Source organism: Meleagris gallopavo, chromosome 5 (assembly GCF_905368555.1).
Source record: "Meleagris gallopavo chromosome 5, MGAL_WU_HG_1.1, whole genome shotgun sequence".
Lineage (NCBI taxonomy): Eukaryota > Metazoa > Chordata > Aves > Galliformes > Phasianidae > Meleagris > Meleagris gallopavo.
In genome coordinates, this window is record NC_139408.1 from 53,614,517 (window position 1) to 53,628,802 (window position 14,286).

Here is a 14,286-nt window from a genome sequence, read left to right on the forward strand (position 1 = left end):
TTTTGTCAAGCTGGAGCTGCTCGTTTCTCTCTGGTGAATTACCCAGAGCAAAGCCCAGCCAATGGAAACATCTCATGCACATGGAACCAAGGGGGGGCTAAGATTTGGGATCCCACCATCCAGCACAGGAATACATGTCTGGCAGGATGCTCCAGAGACTGAGCACCTCTTGGCCTCTGATGCACATGGCCCCAGTATGTGGGTTATTTGTGACAGAGGGAACACAGCCCCCCAAAAAAACTAAAGCTCCTGTTCTCCTTTTATTCATAAGGAATTTTCCCCTCCCTACTTGCTGCCTTTATGAAAACTAACCACATATCTTCCAGCAGGGACAAAAGCTCTTTCACTGCAAACTGACAAAGTTCACAGCCAGGTTTTTCCCCAAAGAAAACATTTCTGCCTTCCAGCCCTTCCCAATCACCTCCACACGACGTATCTCTCAAGGCGACAGGTGCTCTGGGTTGGGTGTAACCTAACTACAGTCTGCGGGTGGATGTAGCCCCCCAGTGGTGAAAATAGACACAAACAACGAGGTGGTTTTTTTTCTGTTTATGCGTAGAATTGTCCTAATAAACAACTACTGCTTCTGCTGTGTGCATTTGGGGATGCAGATGCACAGACATCTTGAAATCCAGCCCTAGCAAATAGCAGGAGCACAGGATCATCCCACAGTGACCACAGCTCACGGGCTGGAGACAGGACTGACACCTTCTGGCCTCCTCGTGGCTCCAGCCACCCATGCTTTATGTCACATGAACACTGAGGCAGAGTCTCAAAACGTTCTTGGAACATGTTCTCATTCACTCTTCTACCACCAGCACATGGAAGGACAAGAGGGAATGGCCTTAAGTTGAACCAGGGAAGGTTGGGCTTTAGGAAACATTTCTTCTCAGGAAAAGTGGTGATGCAGTGGCACAGCTGCCCTGGGAGTGGTGGGGTCACCGTCCCAGAACTGTGGAGATGTGGCACTGAGGGATGTGGGCAGTGGGCATGGTGGGGGCAGTCTGGGGATCTCAGAGATCTTTTCCAACCTCAGTGATTCTGTGAATGAATCGGAGCAGCTCCTTGTGTTTTGTTACACGCTTGTCACAGCCCCGCAGCATTCAGCAACCCGCACGCATTGTGCTTCATAAGAAAGCAAGGAGAAAGGATTTTCATCAAAATAGCAAACCTTGGGCACTGTCTGGGTCCAAATGCTGAGGAAATACTCAAAAAGAGGCTGAAAAACGGGTACAGAAGGAATCTCGTTTTGGGACTGCGCGGAAGACGAGGTCCTTCGAACCCCTCCAGCACTCCTGGTCGCATCCCCGAACCGTCACAGCCGTCCTTCGATCCAGCAGTGCCATCTTCAGGCAAAGCGCCCGCCCTGCACCGCATCTCGGACACATTTTGCTGTCCCCACGCCGCCGCCATCAGGGCCCCGTGCTGTGACCCTCTCTGCTGTCACATGTCCCCAGCAGATCAGTGCCATACACAGTTGGACACAGCTCCGGCCAAGGGTTTCCCAGACCTTCAAACCCCAAGCTGCGTTTGGGATATACATATACTTTTTTTTTTTTTTTTTTTTTTGGCTCAGAGGGCAGTGAAGCTCTGGCACTGCTGCCCTGAGCTGTGGATACCCCATCCCTGGAGGTGCCCAAGGCCATGGATGGAGTCCTAGGCAGCCTGAGCTGAGGGAAGCAGACAGCCCATGGCATGGGGTGAGGCTGGGAGGCTTTAGGGTCCTTTCCAACCCAACTAGTCTGCAATTCTATTTTCCTCACCTGTCTGGGCAGGAGCACATCACCATGGCCTGGTTGCAGCTGGAACATCTCCTTCAGCAGTCTCAACACTGGTGTGGACTGTCCCTCTGAAATGATGTGGCTTTGCACCTGTGTGCACTGAGAATGCTGCACCTTACAGGGAGAGACAGACCTTTACCTTCCAGCCATCCTTCCTCTTCCTTGCCAGAAGGTGACACACACAGCCCTCCTTGCTGTAAAATGACAACAATTTCCATGAAGCGGTTTGCTTCAGCAGCAGTCACCTTGCCCTGGGAAGAGATGCAATTTGGCAGCACTCAGCCCAGCTGGGTATAATTTGCCATCAGCAGCACATCAGCCTGTGGGCAGCACAGCCTGACCCACTGAGCTCAAACAGCCAAAGGATGCTGTTGAGCATGCCTGAACCAGGGATACACAGCATCACCCAGCCTAACAAACAGTGCTGCTTATCTGGGGGTCTGAATTAATTAAGCCCTGCACCTGGCATGGGATGTAATGCTGAATTACAGCTGTTGCTGCTCTTCCCTGGCACGGCATAGAGTTGAGTGATTTGCTGCACCTGAGGCAGTTGATGGCAATGCTCAGATATGGGACACATGTAAGACCCCAGATGGGACCTGAGCCCTGGCTGGAGGTGGGCACTGAAGTACCTGGCCCTGGTTGCTCTAAGAGGCTCTTCACAGGCTCCCATCCTGTGTAGGAGGAAAGCTCACCTTTTTATAAACATTCATAAAAAGAAGAATTAAGATTGGAAAAGACCTCTGAGATCACAAGGTTCAGTTGTCAACCCACCCCTACCATGCCCACTGCCCACACTGCTCAGTGCTACATCTCCATGGTTCTTGAACACCTCCACGGATGGTGACCCCACCACTCACAGGGCAGCTGTGCCACTGCATCACCACTCTTTTGGTGAATAATTTTTTCCTAATATGAGTTGGGGACAGGACAAGGGAGTCCCAGGGTTTGCATGGCACCTGAAGAACAGCTCCAACACATCACATGGGCCCAGCTTCACATGGGCTTCACCCCTGGGAAGCACTCCCTCCAGGAATAGGTAGGATTTTCATTTTTCAGAGTGTTAATGTTGTTAGAAAACTTTCCTGAATAGCTTTGCATGTTAACTCACGAAGAAAACAGCATATATTCAACAAGAGTCCATCTGATTCAATAGAAATAGACCTTTATTAATAACATGCACATTATATGTATATTTAAAATACCTATACATTTTTCTACTATTCACTTTAGAAAACAATTTCATAAAAACCTTTCAATCAGGTCCCGAGTAATTTAAAACATTAAAAAGCCATTTACCATCGTAGAATCAGTAGGCATGATCCCAGTGAGTTGGTGTACAGTCACCGTGTAACACAGCGCAGGCTCATGCATTCCAGCAGAAGCGAGCGTTCCCCTTTCTGCAGAGTTAAGCACGTCAAATATCAGATGAAATACTTGACGGCACCTGCCGCAGTCATTATATGCAGTTGTGATTCCCTGCTGATAGCGCAATGTGGCATTTAAAAGCTGGAGACGGCTTTTGTACAATGGTTGGAGCTCACGTGAAGGCAGGGCGGGTAGTGCAGAACCCGGAGATGGCAGAAACTGGAAAAAGAGAAATTCAGGGACCGACCACAGGGAGGAAAGCAGTCTAGAAAAGAGGAGAAGAGGGAATTGCCAAAGTGTGAGGTGGGGCTGGTGCTTCTCAAGGCCCTGTGGGCACAGAGCCGGAGCCGCACGGCGTGCATGGGGCTGTCAGCTAAAGGTGGGCTGCAGGTTTGCATGTACAAAGGCTGTATGAAGATGGGACTTTAAGGCACCATAGTCCATATACTCAACACATTCATTGAAAACAACAGTTCCATTTACAGTGCAATATCAGTGTATTCCAGAAGCCAAGCGGCAGCTCTGCCATCACTTCTCTCTGGTAATTCAGCAATGGAGGAGCACATTAGGGCAGGGCAGCCCCCACGCTGCACATGCTGAGCATGGAGCACACAAGGAGCCTCACACGGATGTGCACAGAGAGGCACGGGCAATAACCAAAGTGTATGGTGGAGCAGAGCCCTACAGTTTGGAGATGTCAGGTTGCAAAGCTGATTCCATGCAGAGCCTCCTGTTGCTGCTCAGTGCCACCAGCTCAAGTCATAGCCAGGCAAGAGAGTGGCACAGAGGGAGCTAAACTCTTTTAAACACTAATTACAGTCACATGTGCTGTTCCAAAATGACCACGCATTGTCCTAAGCCAGCCCTATTGGGAATGACCAGCTACCTGTGAGCAGGTCTGTCCGTGCCACCCAGTATCGCTTCATGAATGCTATCTCTAAGGTAACAGAATTAAAGGGAGGGAAGGACCTTCCTTACATCCAGTGCAAACATAGCCCATGTGTGGGAGTTCCTATCGCAGTCATAATGGAACATATATATATATATATATATATGCATATATATATACTTATCGCCGAAATCTGACCACCTACACATTCACACATCAGAGCCAGAAGAGCTGAATTGCAGCTATGAGCCCTAAAACAGAACAATCACTGCATGAAGCTGTACTAAAGAGCCGGTGCCCAGGACCTTGGAAAATAAGTGATAGAAGCAGTATGTCGTTCAAAAAGTGTCAAACATTTCTGGAGCAACTTGTGATGCTGCTGCACCTCTGTACTGCTTTATCACTGCAGGTTATGGCTATCAAGCACTAAGGTTGAATGGTTGAATGTTGATCCACTTTTCACTGGCAAAAATCACTGTGTGAAGCATAAGGCAGCAAAAACTTGAGCAGATGCAATGTTTAGAGTTGAGGACCTGTAACTCAATTTCAAATCAAAGCCAGCCGTAACATTCTAGAAAGAAAGAGTTGTAACATCTCCTGGAGCAAGTAGAAATTTAAAAAATAATAAAATCAGACAACATTTTTTTGTTCAAGAGGAAAAAACGTGAGTAAAGTGTTACCCTCTTTCACAGGTACCCAAGTGGTTTTGTTGTCTGATCCCAGTTTTTGCCTGTGCTACCTCCTGAGCACACAGTGCTCTGTCAGAGAAGCTCACAGTAGGCAGGAATGTGCCTGCCCTGTTCAGCAGAGGAGGGAATTGTCATTTGTGAGATGGTGGGATAATGCTTTTTTTCAGGTGAGGTTAAAGGCCTTAATCCTGCCGAGCATTCATACCAGTGCAGCAATTTTTATTTGATGTAGGAAGTTTCATTTTTCAGGCCAGGACTATCCTGTGAGTGTAAGAGAGCAGACCGGAGGGGGAAAGCACCCTAGCATTCAGTGTAGCCCCTGCATTGCTGTGAGTTCAGGCAAAAACAGACAAAAAGAGCAAAAAAGTGCATAAACCAGGTCAGTTTATAGCAGAAGAATCACACTGACTGAACAACCACACCGCATACTGTGCCCCCACTGCCCTCCTGGACACAGGTGCTGCCGCTGCCTCTGCCCACAGTGCCCCATTCCCAGCCTTCCCACAATACCTATGCTGCTCACACTCCCCACTTTGCAGGTATCCTTCTCTTGAAATAAACTGTTGTTTTGCACTAATAAGCCGTGCCTTGCTGCTGCTTTCTGTCCCCTAAAGCTGTACTGCTGGAGCAGGAGTTCATGTTGCTCCTTGCACCTCCTGCTCCTCTCCTTTGCCCTGTGCTGTGAACACGTGCCCAGCAGCTGCAGTGTCACAGCTGAGATGCTCTGAGGTTCCTCCTCTAACTCTGCCTTGAGCACGCCCCGGTCAAGCAATGGTATTTTTTGTACTTCAGAAATAGCATCAGCCACATCTGCATGAGAAAAGACTTCCAAAACTAAAAACAAATTCTGTTCTTCAATATGAACCTGCCTCCAGCTGAGAGTGCTCTTCTATTTGCTTTGCTCTAAAGATGCAGGGCTGACAGCCTGCCAGGCAAGCCCAGACTCCCCCACAATAATTCTGCAGCTCTGTAGGACAGGTTTGGGCTATTGGTGTATTAGGTCAGCAGTCCTAGGTATCAGTCACTGACACATCACAGCTCGTTCACATTTCCCCAGGTTATAGTGCAATCATTGCTTTTGCTGGAGCATCATCTCCTCCCTTATATTACTCTTTGGTATTTTCGTGGTATAGCTTTGGCAGCTATAAAACCTCCCACTTGTAGTCACTGTTTGCTGAACAGCTCTCATGTCAATCCACAGCTCATGAGATATATATTTACATAACCTAAGGTTAATTCCCAAGTCAAAATCAGACATTTCAGTTAGATGGGGCCCTGGGCAATCTGATCTAGTACTTAACCTAGCAGCTGGCAGTCCTGCCCAAGATGGGGGTTGGAACTTGATGATCCTTGAGGTTCCAACCCAAGCCATTCTATGGCTCTATGATTTCACTTCACCTGAAACACCATTACCATCGCTGAGTAGCTTCCTCAGGAGTACCTCTGAACTTCTACTAGCATCTGTCACATACATTGATTCTCTATCCAGAGAAGTTACCACTGTTTTTCTGTCTTTCCATGTCAAAATCAACGTTTACCTATTGTTTTTCCTAGCACCAGTGTGAACCCCTCGCTAAACAGCAGGTCAGCATGCAGGAAGGTATGGGGGGAAACAGCCCGAATGAAGCTAAGGGAACACGGCAATGGGACAAAGAAACAATCTGCCCTGTGAGCCGTTCTGCTCTGTACTAAAATAGCAAAGTAGATACCAGCTAAGAGATAATGTAAGTAAAAAGGTGGATGCAATTATTCTAAAAATAATAGTAATAACCTTGCAAATCTCATAGTAGTTTAAGTAGCAAGCGAGTTAGTCTCTGACCATCCTAAGCAAAGGCCATTCCTTCAGCACTGACTCCTGCATGTACAAAGCATTTCCTCAGAGAAACTTCCTATCTGTCTCTTCACAGTTAGTAACTGGCACCTGGCTCCTCGCTGCCGGACTGCTCCGCTACTTGAGGCTCCCCTTCTGCTAAGGGTGGCACAACTGAACGGCAAAGTGATTCCCAGCATCTGTATCTACACGCAGAGAACTGCAACGTGGCTTTGCTTCCACACAACACATTGCACGTGGGTGAGGCCCTCAGCATCACACCTGCCCTGTGTGTGCACGGTGCTTCGTGGCCAATTGGTTAATAATGGGGCTGCGGAGCGGTGCCCAAAGCACCCAACTCACCCTAAGCTGTTGAGTCCAAGCTCCGCTCCCACCTCACCACGGGCATCTCTGCAATCAGTGCCTCATCCTAACGCCTCAGCAAGCAGTTCAAGCATTCAGAAACAAACATCGGTGGGTCTAACAGCTACTTTAATTCATTTTATAAATAAGCAATTGAGAATTTTGCTCCAGGTGGCTGCTTGTGTAGCCCATCCCATAAACGGCGTTCTCTGCAGAATAAGGCACAATGCGATACGAATGCAGCTCTTCATAATAGAGTGACTGAGAACAGCACTCGTGTACCATAAACTTCAGCCGTTTTCGTGAGTCAGAGTAAGCAGTCCTATAGCACGGAGCCTCCTTAAAGTATTCATAGCTCTCCCTCTCTGTCTCTAGGTGAATCTTCCTCAACAGATTGTTAATTAACACCGACCTACGGAGATAGGCTTCGGGATCTTCCAGGAATCGGAGTTTCTGGAGAGAAAGTTTTAGAATACAAGTCCGGTCCTCAGGGAGTATCAGGTGCTGGGGAGCAAAGAGCATCACACGGGTCTTTAGTAGGGAGGGATGGAACCGAGGGAGGATGGGAGCTGGAAGGAGAAAGCTACTCACTTTTGGACAATACTCATGGTAATCTTGATGTAGATGTTCCTCTTCTGCATATTTTCTCTTAAAGTAGGCTACTTTCGACGTCGTTAATGGATTTGGTAGGCCCCAGTCAGATCAGCTCTGCGCAAGATTAAGAGAGGATTTAGGTTAGATTTAGGTTAGATGTTAGGAGGAAACTTCTTACTGTATGTGTGCCCCATCCCTGCGGGTGCCCGAGGCCGCGGAGGGGCCCTGGGCAGGCTGAGCTGGTGGCTGGCAACCAGCCCTCAGCAGGGTTTGGAGCTGGGTGGGCTGTAAAGTCCCTTCCAACCCAATCCATGCTCTGGAGCAGTGACCTCCCGCACTGGAGCTGCTGCCATCAGTACCCCGGCTGGTGACAGCCCTCCGGACCAAGGTAGGCGACGACCCGAGCCCAGCTCCGGGTGCTGCTGGCCAGCCTTGCAGCGAGCTCTCGCTAGGTGGTAGTGTGGTCCCATGGCAGCCCGGCTCTGTGTGCTGCTGCAGCTCCCTGGGTAGCTCTGAGTGCACGCAGCCTGCTTGGTGCTCAGCCTTTCAGCGAAGGGAAGGGAGCGTAGAGCCCCGGGGGTCCCGCAGGCTGCTCCTAGCTGCTCCTGTCTAGCAGAAGTGTCACAGTGCTGCATCACTGCGGGGACCCAGTGGGACCGTAACTTTCCTTCTGGTGAGCACCAGACGGAACGCAGGCTGGGTTTTGGTTTCCAGTTCATTAGACAGGAGGCGCATGTGCTTGGGGTTGACATCATCGTGGACAAAACTCCCTCTGTTAAAAGCAGTTTCTGTGGTTTATTTTCAAATGTGCTATTTTTCGGAAGGTTATTAATGGTGAATTTTAAAGTCCACAGAAAGTCACCACCTGGAGCCACTCACAGTCAGGTCTCAGAGCTCACGCTTCCTTCTCCAAACTGAGATGCCCTTACAGAGCTGTGTAAAACCTTGGCTATTGGGACAATAAAGGTCTTGGTTCTGGAGTGTAGAATCTCTCCTATGGTAACAGAACCAAATACGCCACACATATAAGTGAGAGCTCGTGGTGCTGGATGGATCCCACCACGCTCTCTGAGCTGCAGGTGGGAGTGAAAGGACATTAACACCGATCCTGCAGGGGCTGGGGGCATCTCTCCTTCCCTGGTAGGAGGAAGCGACATGCTCTGCCTTCCTCTTTCCATGCCAAAACCCACAAGAGATGCCCAAACGGGACAATCCTAATAGAAGACTCTTCCTGTGTTTTCTTGCTGAACTTCAGGTTAGTGAGAATGGAGGTTTGCCATAAAGGACATTACAAATCTGGGTGGAAATCCCTTGGCTGGTAGATCAATGGCCTGACTGGAGCCAAGTGTCCCAGCCCTGCTTTGGGACCCAGCATTGCTCTCACGAAAGAGGACTCAGAAAGGGACGTCCCTCCTTGCAATAGGACAATGCCATGTTTTTGTCGACCTGGATGGACCACTGCACACAGCTCTCGGGAGCGGGCACAGCTATGGCCTTCACAGCACTGCCAGCCCCAGGCAGCTGCAAAAAGTGGTCCAAATGCACAGCTTTCACTGCTGGCAGGTTTTATCTTGCATTTGAATTACACTGGAGACAGGGCACCCTGGGCATTTAACTACTCTGACACTGCTTCTCCTAGGTTCCTGCTGTGTTAGCTGAACAGGCAGAAAAGCATTTATGCTCCCAAAGCTGCAGGATAAGAGAACATCACAAGGACTCGGGGGAGACCTTATAGCTCTCTACAATGACCTGAAAGGAAGTTGTGGTGAGGTGGGGGTCGGCCTCTTCTGCATAACTAGCAATAGGGTAAGAACCAGCCTCAAGTTGTGCTGGTGGGGGGGGGCGGGGGTTCAGGTTGGACATTAGGAAAAATTTCTTCCCTGAAAGAGTGGCCAAACACTAGAACAGGCTGTCTAGGGAGATGGTAGAGTCACCATCCCTTGAGGTGTTCAAGAAATCTGCAGATGTGGTACTAAGGGACATGGTTTATTGGAGAAATATTGGTGGTAGGTGAATGGCTAGACTGGGTGATCTTGAAGGTCTTTTCCAACCTTAATGATAATTACAGTTTTCCTCAGCCTTTCTCTGAAGTGGACAGAGGTATGAAAGATGAAGTGATGTTCCCATGGCCCCATCGGGGATGGGAATAAAGCCAAACCCAGAGTGCAGGGTGAGCCAACCAGGGGCTTGTTGTTCTCCTTCAAGACAAGCTTCTAAGTTATAAAACTCATTCTCTGGTGATTTCCACTGAAAAGGCTGAAAGCACAGCCTGTGTACTCTGCATGCAGAACATGAGCAGAGGCAGGACAGAAACCCAGGGCATGCAGAGCATCACCGCTCAACCCTCCATCTCTTCCATCTCCCTTAGATGGAGGATGACAATTGGGACACCATAAGCCCTGAGGACAAACAGTCCTGAAGAAGGACCAGCAAACTGCTTGGAACAGCCATGCCAGATGGACTGGAGGAGGCTGTGTCCAAGAACCATGGAGATGTGGCAGAGGGACATGGTCAGTGAACATAGTACAGATGGATTGGGGTTGGACTTGAGGATCTTAGACGTCTTTTTCAACTACAGTTTTTCTGTGATTCCATGAAGCTTCCTGCAGCTGGCCCCATCCCAATGCCCTGTTCCCAACACTGGGCTGCGAGGCTGATTTTAAAAGGACACATTCCCACCTGCGAGCAAAAGCTCCTCAAAGACCAAGAGCAGAGCAGACGCAAGCTGCTTGGTGCTGGCTGTCAGCAAAGCCCAGCAGTTCCAGCCCTGCAGGACTCCTGAAAGTCAGTGCGGACTGCCTGGCCGGCTGCAGGCACGCACGGCGGTAGTAATGCGGCAGTGAATCAGACCCTTCGTGTTTTGTTTAAATATAAACATATTGAATCAGTGCTTTTTTGTGAGGAAGGCTATTCTCGCCAGCCAAGTGTTTTGACAGCTACAGCAAGGTGGTATGAGTCACTGCCTCCGCCTCAGCCAGCCTTGGAGACAGATACATCTTAATCACATTACATTTTTTCAGTGCCGCACCACAATCCCAGGCACGGGGCCAACCATCCCCCCAGGGATGGAGCGGTGGATCCTGAGTGCGAAGTTTGCCCTCCCTGCCCAGCCGAGCCCGGCTGCTCGGAATGCACACAGCACCGCAGTGGTTCCCGCTGCCATTAGTGCTAATGGAAGTTGGGAGCATAAATCCCATGCGTGGCACTGAGGGGATGGAGGCTGCTGCCTCTCAGATCTCCCCAGAGCAGCTTCATGAGGTCTTTAACTGTACTTTCAAATTCCTACTCCCATTCCTACTCCTTGCCCTGGGAATAATTACAGTGCTGTGTGGACCCACAGAGTTATTAGGCATATTTGGGCAGAGGGTCTTATCTAAATTGAAATGGAAATAGATTTATAGCATGGCAACTTCATGATCGAACTGCAAATGGCACAAGATAGTCTTCACCTGCCCCAGGGTCCCCCATCACACAGAGATAGAGCCTCTATGCAGCAAGAATTAGTGCTGCTGGTCCCAGGAGGGCTGCAGGTCATCTCAGAGAGGGTGTTTAGCAAATGACTGAGCAGCTGAGAGAAAGCAAAGATTGTGCTTTTCCACTTCAGGCAAATGGAAAGGGGACTGCCAGCCCTGGGTCTGCAGGTTGTACAGAGAGCTGCTCTGGCTGCCTCTGTTTTTCCCACCTTTCCTGAGGAAGAGGACTTGTCCCTGCAGTGTGGTGCTGCAGTGCTGGGGCTGGAGCAGCTGCTGCTCTCAGTGCATCTCTGCAGATGGCTGCAGGGGAAACTCAGGGGCTCACTGGGTGAGCTGGAGCCAACGGCACCACACACCTGAAATGTTCCGGTGCCCCACGGGGCTTTCTATCACAGCACAAGGGGATAGAAGTGCAAGAGAGCTAGCTGAGATGGAGACCATCTCTGAGCATCTCCTGCATGCACAAATAGAAAACCCAATGCTTCTGAGCATGCAGAGATGGGTATTTATTATCAGCAGGAGATCAGGAGATGTGACTTTGACATGGCTGAAGATACTGCCTTGTCCTTGCAGTTGCTGTCAAGCTGCAGTGATGAATTCCCCTGCGATGAACCTGTGATGAACCTCAGCCACGCTGCAATTACAAAGTGCTCAGCTGAAAGCCTGCTCTGATGTTACACTGCCGCGTTTCTCAGGACAAGCAGCCTCAGGTCCCACCGAGGCATTCCCAGCTCCAAAACACAGGCAGAGAAAATGTGAATGGGGAACACTGCCAGATCATGGGTTTCACATGGAATGACAATTGCAAAGCATAGGGATGGATCTCCCACTCCCCACCCAGGCACAGAAATCCTCCTTGATTGATCACCTGAGGGAAGGTAGCAGCCTTTCTGCTGGCTAGAGTTGTGGCTTTGCACTTTAAAACTGCCTTCTTTTGGGACTTCTAATTGCTTTACAGATCTCCCTAGTTCACCAGGCACAGGCATCAGGATAGCTCTCATGAATGCATGAAAACAGAGACAGTGATGGGGTGATCGCTCCGCTCCCATTCCCTGCAGCCCCACTGCCTCCATCCCTCTGACCATGAAAATGAGTAAAGCTCAGCCAGCAGCAAAAAAAAATAGAATAACACCTTACTTCCATCTCAGTCCCCCTTTAGCAGTCATTTCCCTCGCTCCAAAGCCCAGTCAGCAGTAGTTGGCAAACGCGGCAGTTACCTGAGGATGTGGAGTCAGTCTGCAAAGGGTCTCTCTGGGATGACGCCAGCAGTCCTGGTGAGATCTCCTCTCACGGGCTCAGCAAGCATTGCTGGCAGCACGGCCCCGCAGAACGTCACCTGTGGGGGGACCAAGGGGGGACATGGCTCAGGTGGCAGCAGCGGGACGAGCACAAGAAGAGAAAACAGGAAAAACAGAGTCCTGGTGTCACATCCAACTCATAGAATTGTTAAGGTTGGAAAGACCACTAAGACTGTCTATTCCAAACTCCCAGACTTCGCCCTCGCTTCCCGGACAGCCTCTCAGACATAAACCAGAACATGAGGAAAAACCACGTCAGCCTCTCAGTGGTACGGCTGTAATGCTCCCAGAGCAAATGCTGCACACACAGCTCCTCGGAATACCCGGAAGTTTGCTGAGCCAAAACACGACTGCAGCCTGAGCACAACCTCGTGAAACCGTCTGCTGTTTTCCCCATCAGCTCTTGTCAGCCTCACAGGAAAGCTGAAGGAATACAACTGAAACCACAGCATCATTTGGAGCAACAGCATCCATTTCCCATCACACAGCCTCCCTCCCTGCCCGGCACTGCCTACAGAGTAACACAGCCCTGGGGAAAGTCAGATTACAGGTTCTGTGTCACAGGATTACTGCACTGTGCATGTTTCTACGTTCGCCTTCTCAAGGGTCCCCAGGGCGCCGTGCTGAGAAACATCAACATATCCATGTGTGCAGACCCAGCTCTGCACTTCTATGTGCAGAGATGCTTATACTGCCTATGCCCACATGTGAAGAAAAAGCAGATCCAAACACTTTGAAAGATAGAGGAAAACAGAGCTTGTGTGTTTGTGTGTGCGTGTCTCGCAGCTCGAACACGTCTATGTTTAGGTGGCTGTCTCATCCCCGAGGATGGCACTTAGCAAACAGGCAGCAAAAAGTAGCTCTGCTTACTTTGCAGAGTTTGCCCATAGGAAGACAGCGGACAGAGCAGCACATCGGTGCACAACCCGTAGCCCTGCAGGACCAGCGCTGCGCCCTGCTCGGCTCCATGCCCTCTTCCACAGCGCTGCAAAGCCGGCAGCTCACACATACAGAACTCCCTCCGTGCCAGCAGCCGCCCGCAGCCCGGCCAGCAAATGCCACGTTGTCCTCAAGCACCCTCAGCCCTGCGGCACTCACCCGGCGATCCCCGGCTGTGGAGGGAGAGCTGCTCCCGTCCTTCGTCCTTCCCCGGCCGCTCCGAGCTGCTGGCTGCCGCTGGAGGAGGTGGCACTGGTGGCAGCTCCTGCGGGTCCCTGCAGCCACTGAGGAGCGCATCACCGCCCGGCTGCAGCCCGCGGAGGTGGGCGCCCAGATGTGCCCGGCACGGATTGGTCCAGCGGGAGCAGATGTTGCCCGGTTGCTAGGAGCGTTGCTAGGCGCGTTGCTAGGAGACGGTGACGCTCTCCCCATCACTGGCGCGACTCGAGGCTGCGGGGAGGGAGGGGAGGTTCCGGCAGGAGAGCCCACCACCTCCATGGTGGGATGGGAAAGGCTGGAAGGAACGGGACAGGACAAGATAGGATGGGATGGGATGGGATGGGATGGGATGGGATGGGATGGGATGGGATGGGATGGGATGGGATGGACAGGGCGGGACGGTACGGGAGAATAGGGCGGAGAGGATGGGACAGGACAAGATAGGACGGGATGGGACGAGATGGAGTAGAATGGGATGCAATGGGTTGGCGTGGGACGAGGTGGGGTGGAACGGGATGGAGTGAGTTGGGATGGGGTGGAATAGGATGGGATTGGACACGATGGATGGGGAGGATGAGACACATGCACTGTGGCCTGCCGGGCTGCAGTGTGCCACAGCTCAGAGCTGGAAAGGGGATGAGTTGCTGCCAGGGGCATTGCAGCAGGGCGAAGGATGGGGAAGTGAAATGCAGGAGGTAGGAGGGAGCAGCTCTGCTTCATGCCTTGCAGGTGGAGAGGACAGGTTATGTCCCATATGGGCAAGTTGAAGGGGGTATAGAGTGGAGCAGTGGCTGCAGGGGAAAAGATGCCAGGTAGCTGCCCCAGTACAGAGAGATTGAGACTGGGATAAACCAGTGCCCAGA

General features: G+C 50.8%; 1 long non-coding RNA gene across 1 annotated transcript; it reads right to left on the reverse strand.

The window, feature by feature from the left end:
* Positions 1-2,950: 2,950 nt before the first annotated feature.
* Positions 2,951-12,622, reverse strand: LOC146544363 (uncharacterized). The gene is made up of 3 exons (XR_014883783.1): positions 12,185-12,622; positions 7,492-7,608; positions 2,951-7,404 (listed from the first exon to the last, which is right to left on the reverse strand). It is a non-coding gene; the product is annotated as an uncharacterized LOC146544363 (long non-coding RNA).
* Between the last annotated feature and the right edge of the window lie 1,664 nt (positions 12,623-14,286).